The sequence below is a fragment of the Dama dama genome, chromosome 1 (genome assembly GCF_033118175.1).
Source record: "Dama dama isolate Ldn47 chromosome 1, ASM3311817v1, whole genome shotgun sequence".
In the NCBI taxonomy this organism is placed as follows: domain Eukaryota; kingdom Metazoa; phylum Chordata; class Mammalia; order Artiodactyla; family Cervidae; genus Dama; species Dama dama.
Window position 1 is genome coordinate 80,254,134 of NC_083681.1, and position 17,539 is coordinate 80,271,672.

The window sequence follows — 17,539 nt, forward strand, 5'->3', positions numbered from 1 at the left end:
GCTGATATTTTTATTTTTCTCACTTCCCCATAGACATAGGGCTTCCCAGGTAGTTCTAGTGATAAAGAACCTGCCTGCCATGCAGGAGACATAACAGACGTGGGTTCGATTCCTAGGTCGGGAAGATCCCCTGGAGGAGGACATGACAAGCCACTCCAGTAATCTTGCCTGGAGAATCCCACGGACAGAGGAGCTTGGTGGGCTACAGTTCATGGGGTCACAAAGAGTCAGACACCACTGAGCAACTAACACACACAACATAGACAATATTATTATTTAAAACTGCCTCTATTTATGCCAATATGTTATTTCCCACGTTTGCCAGTTTCTAAGCTCACTGTTTCTTCTTTCTTCTAAGATTTTGCTCAGAAATCATTTTCCTCTCTTCTGAACAAGTCTTTAGAAGCATCTTTATTGTACAACTGTTGATGGTTAAACTCTCTGCATTTGTTCTTGCATGAAAGTGTTTTATTTTCTCCATTTTTATTAATTTCTTATTTTTAAAAATAAAACCTTCACAACAGTTAAAATGATAGTACAAGAAACACTGGTATGAAATTCACCTAGATCAACCCATTCTTTTTCTTTCCATTTAGCATTATCTGTACACTGACACTGGAGAAGGAAATAGCAACCCACTCCAGCCTTCTCGCCTGGAGAATCCTATGGACAGAGGAGCCTGGTGGGCTGCTGTCCATAGGGTCGCACAGAGTCGGACATGACTTAGCATGCATGCATGCATTGGAGAAGGAAATGGCAACCCACTCCAGTATTCTTGCCTGGAGAATCCCAGGGACAGAGGAGCCTGATGGGCTGCCATCTATGGGGTCACACAGAGTCAGACACGACTGAAGCAACTTTGCAGCAGCAGCAGCAGGGAGTCAAAATGGAGAGGGAAATGGCAACCCACTCCAGTATTCTTGCCTGGAGAATCCCAGGGATGGGGGTGGGCCTGGTGGGCTGACGTCTATGGGGTCACATGGAGTCAGACATGACTGAAGTGACTTAGCAGCAGCAGCAGAGTACACTGACAAATAGATAAGGGCTATTCAGCATTTATCTCCTACAAGGAAAATCTCTATCATAACCAAGCTTTCTTTCCAAAGGAATTTAATGTTGCTTCCCAAGTGGCTCAGTGGTAAAGAATCTGCCTGCTAATGCAAGAGACACAGAAAATGTGGGTTCAATTCCTGGGTCAGGAATATCACCTAGAGAAGGAAATGGCAACCCACTCTAGTATTCTAGCCTGGAGAATCCCATGGACAGTGGGCTGCACTCCATGGGGTCACAAAGAGTGGACCTGACTGAGAGACTGAGCACACAAAATGACATGATCTGCTGTGCACCCATTACTTACATGTATTTACATTTCCCTATTTGCCCCAAATGTCGTTTGTAGATATTTTATTCTTAGAGTAAGGATCCAATCAAGGATTGTTTACGATAGTTATACTATCTTTCTAGTCTTTTTAAAATCTGAAACAGCTCTTAGTTTTGTTTCTTGTCTGTATTTTATCAAATTGACTTTTTTAGGTTTCCAAAAAAAAAAACTGTGGAGAAGTTCCCATCATCTGGATTTTTTTCCAGGTTGCTTAATCATGATTAAATTCAGGATAAATATTTCTGGCATTTAAACAATGTAGGTGATGCTTTTGCCCCACTTTGTATAATTGATTCATGGATGTACGATTCTAGACTGTGATTATTTTCTCTCAACACTTCGAGGATTTTGTTCTGCTCACCTAGTGTTTTATTTTTACTGTCAGGAAGTCTGCTTTTTCAGAATCTGTCATTCCCTTATCTCTGACTGCTTTTATTATCTTCTGTTTTCTTTTGTTCAGGTTTGTTTTTTTTTTTTTGTTTTTTTTTTTTCACAATGGTATTTCTAACTGTGGACAATTTTTATTTATTCTGCTTGAGAGTCTTCGTACTTTCCAAAGGTTCTTTTATCTTTTGGCCGTTCTCAAAACTTCTCAGTCATCGTTTTCTAAAACATTCTCTTTCTTTCTGACATGCTAATTTTATGCACTCTATTCCAACTTCCACATTCTTAACTTCCTTATAGTTTCCATTTCCTTGTCACACTGCCCCATATCTAAGGAATTCTTCATACATGTCTTCCAGCTACTAACTCTCTCTGCAAATATTTCTAATCTGTTGTTTAACTCACCTACTGAGACTATCATTTCAATGATTACTTTTTGAGAAATCTGTAATACTTTTCTATCTTCCTGACCCAGGGATTGAACCTGCCTGCCAGGAGACTTTAGAGATGTAGTAAGATGCAAGTAAGAAAATACCTAGCACTGAAGATTGAAAACGAACCTGCAACAAGAGTGGGGTCATGAGATGGTGCTGAGGTTGCCATAAGGACTTCTGCCATTACATTAAACATAGACCTTTGGTTTATAGACTTCAGTGGGGGATGGGAAACTATGTCTTGGATACACAGTGTAGATGGACTCAAAAATGGAATTTTAGTAAATAATGGTTTAGAAAAAAATCACCTTGATGGGAAAAGACCTTCTGTTTGGTTTAAAAAAAGAGTCCCTATGAGCATTTCTAGCAATCACCCTGAATTCACATGGATGTGGAGTTGAAATTTGCCTTATTAGGTAATAAATTAACAGAACCTTGTGCTGGTTGTGAATACCTTAGCTATCTGACAGAAACAAAGTAAAACTATGAGGAAGAATATAGCAATATTCCAGATTACCTTAAGATTCCTGCAGGTAAAATCACTAAAAAAAAAAAAAAAAAAAAAAAATAGTATAATCCATACATACATATATAAAGAAAGACATTATCCTGAACAAAACTAAGCAGAAACAGCAGATAACAGAATTGAATAACATGGGGTCTGAAATATTGGAATTACCAATTACAGAATATAAAGTAATAGATGTTTTTATTTAAAGAAATTTAAAAATTAAAATAAGACTATCTTACATTACCAAAAACACTTCACTTCAGTCACTCAGTCGTGGCCGACTCTTTGAGACCCCATGAACCGCAGCAAGCCAGGCCTCCCTGTCCATCACCAACCCCCATAGACTGCGGAGTCTACCCAACCCCATGTCCATTGAGTCAGTGATGCCATCCAACCATGTCATCGTCTATCGTTCCATTTTTCTGCCACCTTCAATTTTTCCCAGCATCAGATTCTTTTCAAATGAGTCAGCTCGTCGAATCAGGTGGCCAAAGTATTGGAGTTTCAGTTTCAGCATCAGTCCTTCCAATGGATATTCAGGACTAATCTCCTTTGGGATGGACTGATTGGATTTCCTTGCAGTCCAAGCGACTCTCAAGAGTCTTATCCAACACCACAGTTCAAAAGCATCAATTCTTCAGTGCTCAGCTTTCTTTATAGTCCAACTTTCACATCCATACATGAGAAATAAAAATCAAAGCTACAGTAAGGTGCCAGTCTACACCAATCACAATGGCCATCATCAAAAAACCTACAAACAATAAATGCTGGAGAGGGGTTGGAGAAAAGGGAGTTCTCTTGCATTGTTTTTGGGAATGTAAATTGATACAGCCACTTGGAGAACAGTATGGAGATTCCTTAAAAAAAAAAAAAGAAGAACTAAAAATAGAAACAACCACTGAGCATATAGCTGAGAAAATCACGATTCAAAAAGACACATGTGCAAAACACTATTAGGACAATAGTCATTCCAACAAGTATGAGTCCATACCTCATTATGGTTTTAATTTGCACTTTCTTGATGACTAGTGATGTGGAGTATATTTTTATATACCTATTGGTCATTTGTATGTCTTCCTTGGGGAAAAAAAATGTCTATTCAAGTCTTTTGCCCATTTTTTAAATCAACTTCTTTGACATTTTTTACTACTAGGATGTTTGAGATCCTTACAAGTTTTGGACATGAACTCCTTATCAGATCTATGATTTGCAAATATTTTTCCAAACACAAGTTGTCTTTTCATTATGATGATAGTTTTCTTTGCTGTACAGAAGCAATTTGATATAGTCCACTTATATATTTTTGCTTTTGATTTCTGGGCTTTTGGTGTCATATTCAAAAAATTGTCAATGTCAAGGATATTTCCCTCTATGTTTTCTTCTAGTTTTTACAGTATAAAGTATTACATTTAGGTCTTTATTGCATGTGCTGTAACAGCAAGAGTTCCACCAATATTTCTCTTTTGCATAATTAGTCATGGCTTTTTATTGCAACCCTCTCAGTTTTATCTTAAAACTTAGCATTGTTATGCCTTGTAATACCTATTTAAACTTATTTCATCAATTCAGGACTTCCCCCTAAGCTAGTATAATGCTTACTCTGTCATATATTTGCTCAGAGTGTGTTTATGGGTGTGTATATGGGAAATGGCAACCCACTCCAGTGTTCTTGCCTGGAGAATCCCAGGGACGGGGGAGCCTGGTGGGCTGCCATCTATGGGGTCACTGATTTCTCTGTATCATTTCTTACTGTTGCATGTGTGTCTACAATTACCTCAAAATAAAAACTTAATTAAAAGCAAAAACAAAAGAGTGTGTGTACCTCAGGAGGACACTTTTAGGTTGGAACAGCAGCTCTTGATGTTTAGCAAGTTATTTAAAACCGCTGAGTTTCTGTTTCTTCAAGCGTAGCTGCAAGTTAGTGGTACCCACAGTCAGGAATTAAATAAGACACTGTGTATAATGTGCCTAGAAGATAGTAAATGCTCAATAAATATTACTTCTCATTCTTGCTTAATTATCACTATTATTGTCACCCAGACTCTTGCACTAGCTCCTACCAGGTCACATCACCTCTAGACACTCTGACCATCCTACACAAAGCCACCTTTCCAACAGGGTACCCTTAATGTGATAAAAATTAGCCTCTAGAAACATTATTTCTAGAGAATAATGTTCCAGCTCACTAAACCAATCAGACCATAATATGACTCCACCTATTTTTCTATTCCTATCCCATACCACTCAACTGTACCGTTCCCCTAATGTCAGCTAAATGTGGCCCCTGTTTGTCACATCACCAGGCCCCTCCTTCAGTCATTCCCGTCACCTGCTATTCCTGTCATCACAGCTGGACACCCAAATCCTACCTTCAGTGCCCGTCTCAAAGGGCACCTCCTCCACAATGATTATTTACTGCCTAATCTAACACACAATGAATATTCTTTCCTTCTTTCCTTCCTTCCTTCCTTTGAATCTTCATCAAACCCTGTGTTTCCTTCTTATGACTATTAACAATTCTGTCGTAAATTTTACTCATTATACATTAGCCATGCTTTATTTGATTGGGGCATTCCTAAGGATAGAGACTATATTTTTCTGGTTATTTTTATTAATAGCAACAATGAAGCCCAACCAATGATAGTATTTTAACTTTAGTAAATAACCCCTATTTTGTTGCTCAGAAATGGCTGTAATTCTGTTTTATAAATGTGAAACCCTCCTGGGAGCAAGGTAGCTTCTGGAGGTTAAAGAAAAAGTTAATGACAGAGTTCAGCCTGATACTGTTCCCTTTGACTTCTCTCCAGTGAGCTTCCCAGACCAATATCTTCTTAATCTTACCTGGACAAGATCACCAGTCCTGTACTGTCAACATTGTCAATCGTCCGTATGCTCTCAGGCTTTCCACATAAACACTTATACATTTGCCAGAGTATTAGTTTCATCTCTATTTTACAAGCAAAATTATGCAAAGATTATAGTCATTTAACTTCCCCAGACCCATCTTCTATTCCCATAGTTTTTTTCCCACCAAAGTGTCCACAAGCCCAGAATCTCCTAAAAGCCCTTAGAAGTACCTCATCAAGGGCAAAATCCATGACACAGGGGCCTCAAGTTTAAAACCAGATAAATCAAAGTATGAAATGAGAATGGTGAATGTGTCTTTTATACCAAGAAAAAGTAAATTAAAAATTGGAAGTCTATAAATTGGAAAGGGAATGCTTAAAGCATTGTTATTGACTGATACTGAATAATAAATATGTTAAAAAGGCTTATTTTCAAATCCCAATCTCAATTAAAAATAAATAAAAGGAGAGTTACTACCCTTGAAAAGGACAATAAAGAATTAAGTGGACATTCTTAAGGGTATCCTAGGGTCATTTTTAAGTAGATTTGATAGAAACATGTTCATTGTGAAAAGCTTAAACAACACAGAAACATAGAAAAATTTTTTCAATGATCTCATCACACAATAACAACTGCTATTAAGTTAAGTGGTTCATTTTTTATCTTCCTTGTTTTTAAACCTTTCTCCCCTATTTTGTGTTTTGAAAACATCTCTATAACATTTTATTTTTATTACACATTTAGCCAGAGAATGATATCTTCATGGTTTATAAACACTTGTTTGAGTAGCAATAGCTGAAAAATATTTTGATATATAGGACATAAGACTACAGTTCATTGGGCTTAAATATTCAACACAGAAAAATTATTATTTTAGTAGTTGATCATTCCATCTGTAGCCAGGTGCATCTGAGCCCAAAGCTTGTATTTTTAAGGATGAAATTCATAAAAGCCATTTTAAAATCATTTTGAGGTTCTAATTTTTTAGTTTTTGGTTTTTGTAGAGAAAAGGTAGAGACCTGGATACTTCTTTAAGGCAGAACATGAAACCTTATTCTGTACAAATCCTGTCTATCAGCTTTTTAAAAAATCATAGTAAAATAACATAAACATATATAAAATTGTCATTTTAACCATTCAATGTATAATTGACATTAGATGTAATTGACATTGTATAAGTTACATTAAGTAAATAACACCGTCATACAACCATTACCGCCATCCAACTCCAGAATTATTTTTTTATCATTTGAAACTAAAACCTGAACCTATCAAACAATAGCTCCGTACTGTCCCCTCCCCTACCTGCTGGTGACCACTATTCTATTTTCCATCCTGTGAATTTAACTACTCTTCGCTTCCCAGGTGGGCCTAGTGGTAAAGAACTCGCCTGCTAATGCAGGAGACGTAAGAGACTGGGATTTGATCCCTGGGTTGGGAAGATCTCCTGAAGAAGGAAATGGCAAACCACTCCAGTATTCTTGCCTGGAAGTTCCCACGGACAGGGAACCTCATGGGTGACAGTCCATAGGGTCGCACAGAGTTAGACACAACTGAAGTGACTTAGCACAAGTACCTCACATAAGTGGAATCATGCAATATTTGTCCTTTTGTGTCTGGCTTATTTCACTTAACTGAATATTTTAAATTTCATTCATGTTGTAGCATGTATCAGAATCCATTCCTTTATATTCCACAATATGGATATCCACCTGCAACCCAGGAGACCTGGGTTCGATTCCTGGGTGGGAAATATCTACTGGAAAAGGGATAGGCTACCCACTCCAGTATTCTTGGGCTTCCCTTGTTTCTCAGCTGGTAAAGAATTCGCCTGCAATGTGGGAGATCTGGGTTCAATCACTGAGTTGGGAAGATCCCCTGGAGAAGGGAAAGGCTACCCACTCTAGTATTCTGGCCTAGAGAATTCCATGGACTGTATAGTCCATGGGGTCTCAAAGAGTCGGATATGACTGAGCGAATTTCACTTTCACTTTCACTATATGGATATATCACTTTGATTATCCATTTATTTGTCAATGGATATTTGGGGTTTTTTTCCACATTTTTGACTATGATGAATAGTCCAGCTATTGTCAGGGAACTTTCTAGCCATGTAAGAACAAAACAAAGATTTTCTACTGAAATTAGGATGAATATGACAATATAAAATATTAGCTAGTTTATGAACACTCATTTAACAAATATTACTAAGCACCTACTCTGTAGCAGACATTCTGCTAGGCGGACAGTGCTGAATGAAAAGAGCTTTTTGATTAATGTACAAAGTACAAGGGTGCCTAGAAATAAGGGGACAAAGATGGGGAGCTGGCCACGCAAACCTGGCAGCCTCCTCAGGTACAATACGGAAGGCAGTTTGCAGAGGTGCTCTGATGGTCTGGCCCTGGGACCCCAGGGAGACTAACCCCGACATCCTCTGCTCTGTTCTCTGCCTTGCCATCATATACTAATCTGGTTAATCCAGGCACCTGAACAACTATCTCCATGGCCCCACTGTGAATAAGGGCCATGGGATAGCAGGATAGGGCTATGGAGAGGCAGTCGGGCAGGAAGGGGTGAATATTGTGTCTGGTGAAGCTTCCTGGCAAATGCAGCTCCACCTGGGTTCCCAAACCTGTCTTCACATTCATCAGAAATATGTGCACCTTTAGCTGACTTGTCATTTTAATGACATCTAGGCTGCAACATGACTATCTAACACTGCGTGAACATTCCACAGTTTAGAGATGCATCAGCTTTTGGAATATGCTATATGTGAACATGAGATTGGATTTGAAATTCATTTGCATTGTAACAGGAAATCTCAATACTGTGTTTTGCAAAGGGAGAAAAGGAAGGACAGCTTTAACACCATTTCTTTAACTTTAATGTCAGACCCTTTAAGTATTTGAAAGAGGCAAAAATTAAATTTCAAATTATTATTATGGATAAAATTGATAGGGCTTCTCTGGTGGTTCAGGTGGTAAAGAATTTTCCTGCAATGCAAGAGACCTGGGTTCGATGCTTGGGTCAGGAAGATACCCTGGAGAAGGAAATGGCAAACCACTCCAGTATTCTCACCTGGGAAATCCCATGAACAGAGGAGTCTGGCAGGCTACAGTCCATGGGATCACAAAGAGTCTGACATGACAGCAACTAAACAACACCAACAAATAAAATAAATAACTAATGAGAACTGACTACATAGCCCAGGAAACTCTATTCCGTGCCCTGTGGGAAATAAATGGGAAGAAAATCAAGAAGAGGAGATGATATGCATATAGAGAGCTGATTCAGAAACTAACACAACAGTGAAAAGCAACTATACTCCAATTAAAAAATTAAGTTAAAAAACCTTCTTAAATTTAAAACTCTATTCTTCAGAAATTTTTCATAGTCATTTCAACTGAAAAGGCTGAGGTAAACTGTTGGAAGCCAACTCAAGTTTTCCATTCAAAAATTTGGGAAAAAAAATTATTTGTAATTTTTTTACAAATTCAAATCATGTTTCTTATCCTTTTGAATTGTATTTGCTTCAGTAAAATGTGATATTTGAAAATAATTTGAAAATAATATAATATCCTTCCCAGTGTCTTCAGTATACTGAACAATTAACATGTTTCTTTATTTTACCATGACATGAAATCTATTCAGCTCGATGATGACTAATTTTATGTGTCAATTTGGCTGGGTCACAATGCCAGTCTGTGGTCAAACATTATTCTAAATGATTCTGTGCAGGTGTTCTGGGATAATAGTCACACTCACATCAGTGAATTTTGAATCAGACTGCCCTCCAGCACGTGGGTGGGCCTCATCTAATCAGCTGAGGCCTGATTAGAATAGAACACTGATCTTTTCTGAACAAGAGAGAATCCTGTGGCAGACTCCTTTCAGACTTGACATTCCATCATTGGTTTTTTCCTGTGTCTTCAGCCTGATGGTTGGACTTGAACTATAACATCAACTCTTTCCTGAAACTCCACCCTGCAGAAATTGTACTTGTCAGCCTCCATAATATCATGAGTTGATTACTTAAAATAAATGTCATTCTACTTATACACACACATCTTATTGGTTCTGTTTCTCCAGAGGACCCTGACTAATACAAACACAAATGATAATAGCAAACAACTAGTGCTCCTTACGTAACAAGACACTATTCCAGTCTCTTCACAAAAATTAACTATGTAACTACTATTATTATCATTTTCACTCTATATATGTGGTTACAGAAGCTCAGAGATATTAAGGAACTTGCCACACAGCTATTGACTATAAAGGTAAGAATATAAACCCAAGTTCTGTTTTACTGTGTATGATCTTAATTAATATGTACTAATAATATACTTCTTCTCAAGATCTGAATAAGAATAGCATTTTTCAAGCTTCAGTTTAGTTCTATTAATTGGAGTAAAATTACTGTGGATGGAGACTGCAGCCATCAAATTAAAACAGACTTGCTCCTTGGAAGAAAAGTTATGACAAACCTAGATACCATATTAAAAAGCAGAAACATCACTTTGCCTGCAAATGTCCATATAGTCAAAGCTATGGTTTCTCCAGTAGTCATGTACAGGTGTTAGAGTTGGGCCACAGAGAATGCTGAGCACTGAAGAATTGATGCTTTTGAACTGTGATGCTGGAGAAGAGTCTTGAGAGTCCCTTGGACTGCAAGGAGATTAAACCAGTCAATCCTAAAGGAAATCAACCCTAAATATTCATTGGAAGGATTGATTCTGAAGCTGAAACTCCAATACTTTGGCCACCTGATATGAAGAACTGACTTATTAGAAAAGACCCTGATGCTGGGAAAGATCGAGGGCAGGGGGACAAGGAGGTGACAGAGGATGAGATGGTTGGATGGCATCACTGACTCAACGGACATGAGTTTGAGCAAACTCCAGGAGATAGTGAAGGACAGGGAAGCCTAGCATGCTGCAGTCCATGGGGTCACAAAGAGTCAGACACAACCTGGTGACTGAAAAACAACAATGTGAATATTAATAAAATCGGTTTGGTAGGACAGAATAGAATAGAATTGTTTAAAGGAATAGAATAAAATAAAGCAGGAATAAAGTTTCACATATATGGTCAAATCTATCAGGTTTTCTCTAGTTATTTTAAGCTTAAAAATGCACCACTACCCCCTTGTATCTTTACTGGTATTACGTTATGCTTATATTTACCCATCACGATTTTTAAACCAAACCCCCATAAAATATCTGGTAAATATATGTACCACATCTTCTTTATTCATTCGTCTATTTATGGACAATTAGTTTGCTTCCATATCTAGGCTATGTAAGTAACACTTATATGAACATTAGGGCACAAATGTCTTTTCAAATAAGTGTTTTTGTTTTCTTAGGATAGATACCCATGAGTGGAATTGCCAGATTGTATGTAGTCACATTTTTAATCTTTTGAGGAACCTCCATATTATTTTTGACAGTGGTTGCTTTAATTTACATCCCCACTCACGTACACAAAGGGTTCCCTTTCCTTCACATTTCACCAGCACTTATTATTTCTTGTCTTTTTTATTTGCCATTTGAACAGGTGTGAGGTGATACCTCACTGAGGTTTTACTCAACCATAAAAAAATGAAAATTTGCCATTTGTAACAACGTGAATGGTGGACCTGGAGGGTATGATGCTTAGTGAGATAAAGTAGATAGAAAAAAGAGAAATACTGTACATTTTTTCACACACACATGCATATATACATACACAAGTGGATATATACATACACACACACACACACACGTATATATATATACGTGTGTGTGTGTGTATGTGTTTGTATATATATATATAATTTTACTCCATTCCATCAGAAGGTCTTTCAAGTTTGAAATGCATTAGAAATAAGCCCAAGGGCCTGTGTTACTATAAACAGGCTCTGTGGACCATTCCATTTGTCAGAGTTGAACACAAATAGATCTTTAGTTCCTGAGATACACATAGCTCTTTGTATCAAAGCCATTCACGAAACTGGTGTGTACAGCCAGGGATTTCATTCCATTTATGCGGTTGAACATAAAATCCCACATCATTTATTGTACCGACTCCTATTGATGGGAGCTAAATGTGCAAACAATGACATTTTAAAAGTCCAATTCCAGGGAGGAGCCAAGATGGCAGAGGAATAGGATGGAGAGACCACTTTCTCCCCTACAAATTCATCAAAAGAACTGAATGCTGAGCAAACTTCACAAAACAACTTCTGATTGCTAGCTGAGGACATCAGGCACCCAGAAAAGCAGCCCATTGTCTTTGAAAGGAGGTAGGACAAAATATAAAAGATAAAAAGAGATACAAAACAGCTAGGGATAGAGACCCATCCCGGGAAGGGAGTCTTAATAGAGGAAGTTTCCAAACACCAGGAAACCCTGGCACTGGCGGTTCTGGGGGAAGTTTTCAAATCTTGGAGGGCAACCGAACTGGAAGAAAAAATAAATAAAACCCACAGATTACATGCCTGATAGCAACTCCCAGCAGAAACGTACCCCAGACACCTGCATCCGCCACCAGCAATTGGGGGCAGAACGGAGAGAAGCAGGCGGCATTGCTTAGGGTAAGGACCGGGCCTGAGTGCCCTGAGGGAAATCGGAGGGAGCTTTTGTGAGATAGCAACTTAAACTGTGGGATAAGAAAAGAGAGAGAGAAATTAACCGGCCCAAACACACTGCCGGCCGTTCACAGAACAAAGGGACTGAGCAAGTCCAGAAGAGCTAGCCGGCTGCGGACCTGCCCATCCCCGCCAGAGGCACGAGGCAGGGGGGAGGGGAAAGGGGCAAACTCGGCCCCAGAGACGGCATCCCCTACCACACTGCAAACAGGCCTCCAGTTTCTAACCAATGATTTCCTGAGATTCTGGATGGTCGACTTCCGCCGGGAGGGTTGCGGCTAAACACAGGCACACACACCCGACTGGCGCGGGCAGAAACTGAGGCTGGGGCTGCGGAGGGCAGAAGGCGCACCACACCTGGGGAGAGTGTGCCCGTCAAGCTCCTGGCTGCTTGAGCTGCTCGGGCGGGGAAGGCACAAAACGCAGGCCCAACCGAGTCCGCGCTTTTGTGGAATACACGAAAAGTTGAACCTCACGCAATGCAGGGCACGCTCCATACAGAGCAGCCAGGAGCCTGAGCAGTGTAGACGGGGAGAGCGCACACCCGTGAGAGGGGGCAAACCCAGTGTGGCTGGAACACAGTGAGTGCTCCCCACACACAGCGATATCTGTCTGCAGCGCCCTGCCTTCCCCGCAGCAGGACAGAACTAGCAAACCTGAACAAGAGACCACCTCCACCTGCCTATGTCAGGGTGGAAATTAGACCCTGAAAAGACCAGGAAACAGAAGCCAAATAAACAAAGGGAACCGCTTCAGAAGGGAGCGGTTCAACAGATTAAAATTCCTGTAGGTAACACCGACTACACCAGAAAGGGCCTATAGATATCGAGAAGTGTAAGCTGGAATGAGGAGCTATCTGAACCTGAACCGAACCCACACTGACCGAAACAGCTCCAGAGAAATTCCTAGATATATTTTTACCTTTTTTTTTAATTAATTTTTTTTCTTTTCCTTTTTATTTTTTCTCTTTCATTTTCTTTCAAAAAATCCCTATTACTCCCCCATTACTCCTTAACTTTCATTTTCATATATTTTTACGATTTTTTTAATTAGGAAAAAAAATTTTTTTCTTGTTTTTTTTTTTTTTTCTTTTCTTTTTTTTTTCTCTTATTTCCTTTTCAAGTCCTCTATTACTCCTCTACTACTCCTTACTTTTCATTTTCTTCTCACTATAACCTTGCAAAAAAAAAAAAAGAGAGAGAGAGAGAGAAGCCCTATTTTTAAACAGAACTTTATATATATTTCTAAAATTTTTTGTGTTTTTGTTTTTGTTTTTAATATTGTATTTTTAAGAGTCTAACCTCTACTCTAGATTTTAATCTTTGTATTTCAGTATGTGATATAAATGTTGGACATTTAAGAATCCAATATTCAGTTCCCATTTTTATTCAGGAGTGTTTTGATTACTCTCTACCACTTTTGACTCTCCGTTTTCTACCTCAGAACACCTCTATTTGCTCCTTTCCCCTTCTCTTCCCAATCCAATTCTGTGAATCTCTGTGGCTCTGGGCTATGGAGAACACTTTGGGAACAGACACTTTGGGAACTGCGTAGATCTGTCACGCTCCTCCTGAGTCCCCCCTTTTGTCCTCCTGCTCATCTCTATCTCCCTCCTCCCTCTCCTCTTTTTTATGTAACTCTGTGAACCTCTCTAGGTGTCCTTCACGGTGGAGAATCTTTTCACCATTAACCTAGAAGTTTTATTATCAGTGCTGTATAGTTGGAGAAGTCTTGAGACTACTGGAAGAATAAAACTGAAATCCAGAGGCACGAGATTTAAGCCCAAAACCTGAGAACACCAGAAAACTCCTGACTACACAGAACATTAAGTAATAAGAGACCATCTAAAAGCCTCCATACCTACACTGAAACCAACCACCACCCAAGAGCCAACAAGTTTCAGAGCAAGACATATCACGCAAATTCTCTAGCTACGCAGGAACATAGCCCTGAGTGTCAACATACAGTCTTCCCAAAGTCACACCTAACACAAGGACCCATCTCAAAACTCATTACTGGACATTTCATTGCACTCCAGAGAGAAGACATCCAGTTCCACACACCAGAACACCAACGCAAGCTTCCCTAACCAGGAAACCTTGACAAGCCAATCGTCCAACCCCACCCACTGGGTAAAAACTCCACAATAAAAAGGAACCACAGACCTCCAGAATACAGAAAGCCCACTCCAGAGACAGCAATATAAACAAGATGAAAAGGCAGAGAACTACCCAACAGGTAAAGGAACACGAAAAATGCCCACCAAGTCAAACAAAAGAGGAGAAGATAGGGAATCTACCTGAAAAAGAATTTAGAATAGTGATAATAAAAATGACCCAAAATCTTGAAAACAAAATGGAGTTACAGAAAAATGACCTGGAGACAAAGATTGAGAAGATGCAAGAAATGTTTAATAAGGACCTAGATGTAATAAAAAAAAAAGAGTCAATTAAAAATGAATAATGCAATAAATGAGATCAAAAACACTCTGGAGGGAACCAAGAGTAGAATAATGGAGACAGAAGATAAGATAAGTGAGGTAGAAGATAAAATGGTGGAAATAAATGAAGCAGAGAGGAAAAAAGAAAAAAGAATCAAAAGAAATGAGGACAACCTCAGGGACCTCTGGGACAATGTGAAACGCCCCAACATTTGAATCATAGGAGTCCCAGAAGAAGAAGACAAAAAGAAAGGCCATGAGAAGATACTCCAGGAGATAATAGCTGAAAACTTCCCTAAAATGGGGAAGGAAATAGCCACCCAAGCCCAAGAAACCCAGAGAGTCCCAAACAGGATAAACCCAAGGCAAAACACCCCAAGACACATATCAATCAAATGAACAAAGATCAAACACAAAGAACAAATATTAAAAGCACCAAGGGAAAAACAACAAATAACACACAAAGGGATTCCCATAAGGCTAACAGCTGATCTATCAATAGAAACCCTTCAGGCCAGAAGGGAATGGCAGGACATACTTAGAGTAATGAAAGAGAATAACCTACAACCTAGACTACTGTACCTAGCAAGGATCTCATTCAGATATGAAGGAGAATTCAAAAGCTTTACAGACAAGCAAAAGCTGAGAGAATTCAGCACCACCAAACCAGCTCTTCAACAAATGCTAAAGGATCTTCTCTAGACAGGAAACATAGAAAGGTTGTATAAACGTGAACCCAAAACAACAAAGTAAATGGCAATGGGACCATACCTATCAATAATTACCTTAAATATAAATGGGCTGAATGCCTCAACCATAAGACAAAGACTGGCTGAGTGGATACAAAAACAAGACCCCTATGTATGCTGTCTACAAGAGACCCACCTCAAAACAAGGGACACAAACAGACTAAAAGTGAAGGGCTGGAAAGAAATATTTCACGCAAACGGAGACCAAAAGAAAGCAGGAGTCGCAATACTCATATCAGATAAAATAGACTTTCAAACAAAGGCTGTGAAAAGAGACAAAGAAGGACACTACATAATGATCAAAGGATCAATCCAAGAAGAAGATATAACAATTATAAACATATATGCACCCAACATAGGAGCACCACAATATGTAAGGCAAACTCTAATAAGTATGAAAGAGGAAATTAATAGTAACACAATAAAAGGGGGAGACTTTAATACCCCACTCACAACTATGGATAGGTCAACTAAACAGAAAATTAACAAGGAAACACAAACTTTAAATGACACAATGGACCAGCTAGTCCTAATTGATATCTATAGGACATTTCACCCCAAAACAATCAACTTCATCTTTTTCTCAAGTGCACATGGAACCTTCTCCAGAATAGATCACATCCTGGGCCATAAATCTAGTCTCGGTAAATTCAAAAAAATTGAAATCATTCCAGTCATCTTTTCTGAACACAATGCAGTAAGATTAGATCTCAATTACAGGAAAAAAATTATTAAAAATTCAAACATATGGAGGCTAAATAACACACTTCTGAATAACCAACAAATCATAGAAGAAATCAAAATATACATATAAATAAATGAAAATGAAAACACAACAACCCAAAACCTATGGGACACTGTAAAAGCAGTGCTAAGGGGAAGGTTCATATCACTACAGGCTTACCTCAAGAAACAAGAAAAAAGTCAAATAAATAACCTAACTCTACACCTAAAGCAACTAGAGAAGGAAGAAATGAAGAACCCCAGGGTTAGTAGAAGGAAAGAAATCTTAAGAATTAGGGCAGAAATAAATGCAAAAGAAACTAAAGAGACCATAGCAAAAGTCAACAAAGCTGAAAGCTGGTTTTTTGAAAAAATAAACAAAATTTACAAGCCGTTAGCCAGACTCATCAAGAAACAAAGGGAGAAGAACCAAATCAACAAAATTAGAAATGGAAATGGAGAGAATACAAGAGACAACACTTAAATACAAAGGATCATAAGAGACTACTACCAGCAGCTCTATGCCAATAAAATGGACAACTTGGAAGAAATGGACAAATTCATAGAAAAGTATAACTTTCCAAAACTGAACCAGAAAGAAATAGAAGATCTTAACAGACCCATCATAAGCAAGAAATCGAAACTGTAATCAGAAATCTTCCAGCAAACAAAAGCCCAGGACCAGATGGCTTCATAGCTGGATTCTACCAAAAATTTAGAGAAGAGCTAACACCTATCTTACTCAAACTCTTCCAGAAAATTGCGGAAAAAGGTAAACTTCCAAACTCATTCTATGAGTTCACCATCTCCCTAATTCCAAAACCAGACAAAGATGACACAAAAAAGAAAACTACAGGCCAATATCACTGATGAACATAGATGCAAAAATCCTTAACAAAATTCTAGCAAACAGAATCCAACAACATATTAAAAAAAAAATCATACACCATGACCAAGGGGACTTTATCCCAGGAATGCAAGCATTCTTTAATATCCGCAAATCAATCAATGTAATACACCACATTAACAAATTGAAAGATAAAAACCATATGATTATCTCAATAGATGCAGAGAAAGCCTTTGACAACATTCAACACCCATTTATGATTAATGGTGTTGAAGAAACATACCTCAACATAATAAAAACTATATATGACAAACCCACAGCAAACATTATCCTCAATGGTGAAAAATTGAAAGCATTTCCCCTAAAATCAGGAACAAGACAAGGGTGCCCACTTTTACCACTACTATTCAACATAGATTTGGAAGTTTTGGCCACAGCAATCAGAGCAGAAAAAGAAGTAAAAGGAATCCAGATAGGAAAAGAAGTGAAAGTCTCGCTGTTTGCAGATGACATGATCCTCTACATAGAAAACCCTGAAGACTCTACCGGAAAACTACTAGAGCTAATCAGCAAATATAGTAAAGTTGCAGGA